The sequence below is a fragment of the Salvelinus sp. IW2-2015 genome, linkage group LG30 (assembly GCF_002910315.2).
Source record: "Salvelinus sp. IW2-2015 linkage group LG30, ASM291031v2, whole genome shotgun sequence".
Classification (NCBI taxonomy): domain Eukaryota; kingdom Metazoa; phylum Chordata; class Actinopteri; order Salmoniformes; family Salmonidae; genus Salvelinus; species Salvelinus sp. IW2-2015.
In genome coordinates this window covers 6475260-6482875 of record NC_036869.1, presented here as the reverse complement: position 1 = coordinate 6482875, position 7616 = coordinate 6475260, and the positions used below count along the sequence as shown (strand labels likewise).

General features: G+C 40.3%; 1 long non-coding RNA gene across 1 annotated transcript; it reads right to left on the bottom strand.

The window, feature by feature from the left end:
- Positions 1 to 676: 676 nt before the first annotated feature.
- LOC111955186 (uncharacterized) lies at positions 677 to 6144 on the bottom strand. Its single transcript, XR_002876083.2, has 3 exons — positions 6015 to 6144; positions 1955 to 2040; positions 677 to 1184 (listed from the first exon to the last, which is right to left on the bottom strand). It is a non-coding gene; the product is annotated as an uncharacterized lncRNA (long non-coding RNA).
- Positions 6145 to 7616: the final 1472 nt, after the last annotated feature.

The window sequence follows — 7616 nt, the reverse complement described above, 5'->3', positions numbered from 1 at the left end:
TAGCTGTGTGACCATATCACTCCCTAACCTAATGTACTGTACCTTCCACATGGATAACCCCATAGAATTAGAAAGATTTTCACAACAACACTTTGGTGTTGCATAACTGTTTCAAAGAGTTGAATGAAAAATACTCAAGTCTTGATAGGTCACATACCACTGACATATACACACATTTATCAACAGAAAAAAACCCAGAAAGAAATCAGTGACTATGATGATTATATTACATAAAATTATTTTTCGTATATGTACTTTACAGCCAAGTAAATCATTGATCCTTCTTTGAGTTAATAGTGAGTTTTATTTGGTATTTAAAATGTTAATAAAATATACATATAAATGTCATTAAGAGTCAGTTTGGAAGTGGCATACGTTGAGGAGACCACCGATTCTGTCAGAACCACAGAGCTAGAGTATTATCATGGCATCCATGTTCAACTGATAAAGCGCTAAAGCAAACACTAAACGCTTACTGGGATCCCGCATTTGTGATGTGCATTCATGCTATGTTCAAAAGACATTCTAGTATGGAGCCTAAGTAAGTATGCTAGGCCTACATGGTGAAATCTTTCAAATAAGCAGATATGTGTAGATCGCCTCATATCTTCCAAAATGTCTTTAGGTAAAAATGTTGTTAGGTCATTTTAATCTATTAGGCATTAGTACTGGTAATTCACATTTGCATTTCCCCACAGTACACTTACATTTTCCCATCATCACAATACAAAGATAAACGTATTTCAAACCCAGCAGTTGTTTATTAAAGACTGCATGGTCTCACTCTCAAGACAAAACGCTCCTGATACCCATCCTCTTCCATCAAACACAGACATTCTCTCGAACAACAACAACAAACACTCAGCCCACAGAACCATCTTGGCATGGCAGCTTTGAGTGGGCCTGAATTCTAGTGAAGGTGCCAACCGCTGCAATGCAAGGTGATGGAGTGCAGCACTGCAGCCTACTCTGATTCTCTTCATCTCTCTCCCCCATCGCTCTGGTCCAGTTGAGGGGCCACACTGTCCAACTGTTCAGGGAGCATTCTCTTTCAGATGGAACTTCTTCGCCATCCGCCGGGCGCTGTAGAAGGACACACTGATGCCCACCATGGCCATCGTCATGGCGATCTGGTTGATGAACCCTTTCTGCGGCTGTATCTGGACTTCACCTGAGACCTGTCTCTGCCAGGGGGAAGAAACGAGCGCGCACACATACACACACACACAAACATACACACACACACACCGACACACACAACGTTTGGTCAATTTATATTGGCATCAGTTCACACAGCCCCTACTGTTTTTGAACTGTGAAACAATCCTGTTCTATTGTTGCCTACTTTTCAAGTTTCCTTTACGCTGGCACTCACTATGAATATTTGAACAAGGAAATTAGGGATTTGCGTTAAGGGCACACAGTGCTCTTTCCACACACATTAGCAATGGCACTGATAATAAAGCCAGTAGGCAGGAAACAGTGTCCCATAGGTTGCATGTCTCTCATATTTACAGCTCTCATAGGAACAGGTCCACACCACGGTAACAGAGCATAGGAATGATAGGAATAAGTCTTTGGTATTGTTTTATTCACATCTGTGAGGCAGGCATGCAAGATAATACACTAACGTCAAAATGATCCTTTATTTCAGAAAGTACAATTCAGCAAAAGCTTCAAACGATATGAGCTGGTTCTTTCAGTGAGAAAAGCAGTCATAAGTGTTGTATTATATAATCACTTAAGGTCTGCATCTGTAGTTCACTATGAAATGTTAATGTCCACTTTTCACTGTGTTGTTATCCATCACAACTAGCCTACAGTACAATGGATCCCTATGCTAATATATCAACTCATCAACTTTCCAAATCAACTCTAAAAACAAACAGTGTGTGCAGGAAATAAACTGCAAACGAAGGTTTAAAATCATCCCTAGATAGACAAGGACACACACCTGGAGGAGACGGAAGTATCCAGGGGTCAGGCGTCCCAGTCTAATGAACATGTCTTCAACTGTGAGTTCTCAGACTAGTCCAGCATCTGCCAGCAGAGAAAACATAAAATATAAATATAATCACCAGAGTACTCAATAGATACTGAGGCAAAAACATAGACAACACAATGAAAATGTAGTTTTAAATACAAGACTCAATAAGCAAGCCCTCTTCCCATATTGATCCAACAGCACAAAAACAAAGTCACCTGACTCAGCCTTGGAGGTAAACAAGCTAATCAAAAATATGTTCCACTGTTAACATGCAGACGAATAAGGACCAGAATGATATTCTGAGACATTTATCAAAGGACAGTACATTCATACCTACACTGAACAAAAATATAAATGGATTTCACATGACTATGGATTTCACATGACTGGGCAGCAGCGCCAGCCATGGGTGGGCCTGAAAGGGCATAGGCCCATCCACTTGGGAGCCAGGCCCAGCCAGTCAGACTGAGTTTTTCCCCAGAAAAGGGCTTTATTACAGACAGAAATATTCCTCAGCTTCATCAGCCGTTCGGGTGGCTGGTATCAGACGATCTTGCAGGTGAAGAAGCCAGATGTGGAGGTCCTGGGCTGGCGTGGTTACACGTGGTCTGATGTGAGGCCAGTTGGACGTACCAGCAAATTCTCTAAAATGACTTTAGAGGCGGCTTATGGTAGAGAAATGAACATAAAATTATCTGGCAACAGCTCTGATGGACATTCCTGCAGTCAGCATGCCAATTGCACGCTCCTTCAAAACTTGAGACATCTGTGGCATCGTGTTGTGTGACAAAACTGCATATTTTAGAGTGACCTTTTATTGTCCCCAGCACAAGGTGCACCTGTGTAATGATCATGCTGTTTAATCAGCTTCTTGATATGCCTGTCAGGTGGATGGATAATTTTGCCAAAGGAGAAATGCTCACTAATAGGGATGTAAACAAATTTGTGCACAAAATTTGAGAGAAATAAGCTTTTTGTACGTATGGAACATTTCTGGGATCTTTTATTTCAGCTCATGAAACATGGGACCAACACTTTACATGTTGTGTAAAACTTTTTGTTCAGTAAACTTGCAGGCCAGGAGAAACAAAGAAACCCCTAATTGGGGGCTATTTGTTGTGGATTCTGTAGGGTAAGTTGCTCCCATACAATGTTAAAGGTCCAATGCAGACGTTTTTAACTCAATATCAAATAATTTCTGGGTTACAATTAAGTATCTTACTGTGATTGTTTTCAATTAAAATGGTCAAAAATAAACAAAAATAGCTTCTTTGCAAATGGCAATTTCTCAAGCAAGAATTTTGCTAGGTCTGTCTGGGAGTGGTCTGAGTGGGAAACATATTGGGCGGACGGAACATATTGGGTGTACGCTGATAATATATTCATTTATAAGACTTGTTCATAAAGTAATATATTCTTTCTACAGCTTACACCCAATATGTTTCCCCTGTTGATTATGCATTATGCATTATGGTTGAACCAAAAGATTACATGTCTCAAAAATGTAAAGAAATTGGAAACAATTAAATATATTTGTGAAATTAAATTAAACAATAATCTATGCTGATGCTAATATTATTTACAATATTTAATTATGTTTCCAGATGATAACAGTAGCCTAATATATTCTAAATGCTGTAAACTATTGTCATTTAAAAGTTTCATTCAATTCATTCTAATCAATCTAATAATTATGACACACCCCTCAACACTGTCATTGGTTGCACTAATTGCACTGTTTGTCTACATAACCTGGTTCAAGCGTTCATGACATTACACTGAATAAGGCAGGCACAGTGTTACCGAAACTTTGGTGTTTTACCCAATAAATTACTGGGAGTTTATGTATATACAGTTGAAGTCGGAAGTTTACACACACTTAGATTGGAGTCATTAAAACTCGTTTTTCAACCATTCCACAAATTTCTTGTTAACAAACTATAGTTTTGGCAAGTCGTTAGGAAATCTACTTTGTGCATGACACAAGTAATTTTTCCAACAATTGTTTACAGACAGATTTCACGTATAATTCACTGTATCACAATTCCGGTGGGTCAGAAGTTTACATACACTAAGTTGACTGTGCCTTTAAACAGCTTGGAAAATTCCAGAAAATGGTGTCATGGCTTTAGAAGCTTCTGATAGGCTAATTGACATCATTTGAGTCAATTGTTGGTGTACCCGTGGATGTATTTCAAGGCCTACCTTCAAACTCATTGCCTCTTCGCTTGACATCATGGGAAAATCAAAAGAAATCAGCCAAGACCTCAGAAAAACAATTGTAGACCTCCACATATCTGGTTCATCCCTGGGAGCAATTTCCAAACGCCTGAAGGTACCACATTCATATCTACAAACAATAGTACGCAAGTATAAACACCATGGGACCACGCAGCCATCATACCGCTCAGGAAGAAGACGCGTTCTGTCTCCTAGAGATGAACGTACTTTGGTGGGAAAAGTGCAAATCAATCCCAGAACAACAGCAAAGGACCTTGTGAAGATGCTGGAGGAAACAGCTACAAAAGTATCTATATCCACAGTAAAACGAGTCCTATATCGACATAACCTGAAGGCCGCTCAGCAAGGAAGAAGCCACTGCTCCAAAACCGCTATAAAAAAGCCAGACTACGGTTTGCAACTGCACATGGGGACAAAGAATGTATATTTTGGAGAAATGTCCTCTGGTCTGATGAAACAATAGAACTGTTTGGCCATAATGACCATTGCTATGTTTGAAGCACGGGGGTGGCAGCATCATGTTGTGGGGGTGCTTTGCTGCAGGAGGGACTGGTGCACTTCACAAAATAGATGGCATCATGAGGCAGGAAAATTATGTGGATATATTGAAGCAACATCTCAAGACATCAGTCAGGAAGTTAAATCTTGGTTGCAAATGGGTCTTCCAAATGGACAATGACCCCAAGCATACTTCCAAAGCTGTGGCAAAATGGCTTAAGGACAACAAAGTGAAGGTATTGGAGTGGCCATCACAAAGCCCTGACCTCAATCCTGTTGAAAATTTGTGGGCAGAACTGAAAAAGCGTGTGCGAGCAAGGAGGCATACAAACCTTACTCAGTTACACCAGCTCTGTCAGGAGGAGTGGGCCAAAATTCCCCACCTTATTGTGGGAAGCTTGTGGAAGGCTACCCGAAACGTTTGACCCAAGTTAAACAATTTAAAGGCAATGATAGCAAAAATGAATTGAGAGTACGTAAACTTCTGACCCACTGGGAATGTGATGAAAGAAATAAAAGCTGAAACAAATCATTCTCTACTATTATTCTGACATTTCACATTATTAAAATAAAGTGGTGACCCTAATTCACCTAAAACAGCGAATGTTTACTAGGATTAAATGTCAGGAATTGTGAAAAACCGAGTTTAAATGTATTTGGCTTCAGTAAACTTCTGACTTCAACTGTAGAGTGTGCGACTCTTTATTTATTTCTATAGACATGGGATCCTACCACCACATTTTGCTAAAAGGGAACTAAACTCCTTGGCAACAATACCCAGCATAAACTTCTGTCGAATGCACTTTTAGAATCTCATGTCCATGCAATTTGTTCTGCAACAAGGACTGCATTCATGTTGCAAATTAGTACAGGAGTTAACCAGCAAATCACAAAAAAATGCAGCCCAAAAGTACACAATAGCTGCCAACATAGCCTCTTTTATCTAATTTTCCACTGAATGGTGCCCTCAGTCTTACATCACAGAGAAACCAATGAGTCCTACATTTCAAACTCAAATTCAACATTTGAGAAAGACATGATCCATTGGAGCTTTTATAGGCCCAGAGTCAAGCAAACTTCAAGTCATGATGACAGCAAAATAACAAAACCAGTGATAACCATGACATGAGACCAATACCACAATTGAGAAATAACTTCAGAAGTTCCCAGAATTTTAGGAAAAATGTAGAATATAATCTCACGGCATGGAGTTGGAGAGCCTTGGGCAGAGAGAGAGAGAGAGAAATGATTCAGGACAGGATCAAAAGGAATCCCGGTGAATCCTCACCTTTACCAAGCCCTGCAGCAGCATCAGAATGCCCAGACACCATCCGAAACACTAGAAGAAAGTGAAAGCCTGTGATACTGAGGAAGCTCCTATGTGCCCCTGGTCTTTGTAAACCCCAGTCCCATCCAATGGGCTCAATAGACTCAAGCTGAACACACAGACACAGTCTCGCACAGACAGACACACACACACATAGACACACTCTCTCGCCCTACTGCATAAAAGCCTCAGCCTGTCAGATACGGTTTTGTCATCCATTCCAAAAATGGGAGGATGAGGAGAGGGGAGTGTGCTTCTGTGCAGCATGGTCCACGCTTGAAGAAACATGTGTTAACACGCTGCAGTGGTGTTATGTAACACCTCGGACTCACCAAAACAGGACCCTATCCAATAGCATCCACTGCAAGAAGCATTCAATGATCCCAGCAGGAAGTCATTATAATGACTTCTAATTATGAGAACATATCTGACATTTCTGGAAGACTTCTTGCCTTGTATATGTTCAAATGATTGTCTGAAGGCTTGGTTCTGATGTTACATACTGACCACACCACTCGGTCGCGTGTGAGAGCGTTGCAAAATAAATGTACACATACATGTTTATTCAATCATTGCACCCACACTGCTCGCGAGCATCAACGAGCATGCATAGCCATGCGCTAAAATAGAACTTTGTCATATTTGTGATGCTCGAAGCGTTGTAAGTCCTGCCTCTCCCATCTCCTCATTGGTTTTTAGGAGCATATGCCCATGTGAGTGATTGAAAGATGAACTGAGGTCCACACTCCAGTCCAGTTGGTTGTGGTAATGCACCTTAAAGTTGGTTGCCAACCGCCATATAAAGTCCAAAGAAGAAGAAGCCTGAAGGAGGAGAGATTAGAAACAAACTCGGTTTACTGTTTTATCTGTGGATTAATTGTCGGAGTAGAGGACCTTGTGCATTTCAGGTAAAATAACAACCCAATGTTTATATCCCAGGACAAATTAGCTAGCAACAGCAAGCTAGCTAGCTAAATTGCCATAAATGTTTAATGTTTTTCGACCTGTCCCCAAATTAATATAATTGGTTCAGAGTTTGTTTTGATATTCAAACCTGGTGTCCTGATCGTGTCTGGTGTGGGTGGACAAAATCAACTTGCGCGATGGCACACGCGGACGCACGTTCGGTCTGGTCAGCATGTAAGACTTTCCGTTTTTATGATGTCTCTATAACATTTTTAAATAGGCTTTCTCTTTTATGGCATGACCATTTCCACCGGGCACAGACGTCAGTTTATCGTTTAATTTTGATTTACATTTGGTTGAGTTGTCAACTAACGTGAATTCAATGTGAAATCAACAAAACATTTTACCATGTCATTGGATTTAGGTAAAAAATTGGATGTTTTTCAATCAGTTTTTCCAAGTTGATTCAACATCATCACATAGATTTTTGGGGGGGTTAAATTATATGGAAACAACATTGATTCAACAATTTTTGGCTCAGTGGGTTGTAATCGTCAGTTACAACCAATGATGTATATAAACCCTGGATTGCTGATGCTATTTAATTGCCATTGAGACGCTTTGAAGTCACCGGTCGGGACATATTGGTACTCCCCA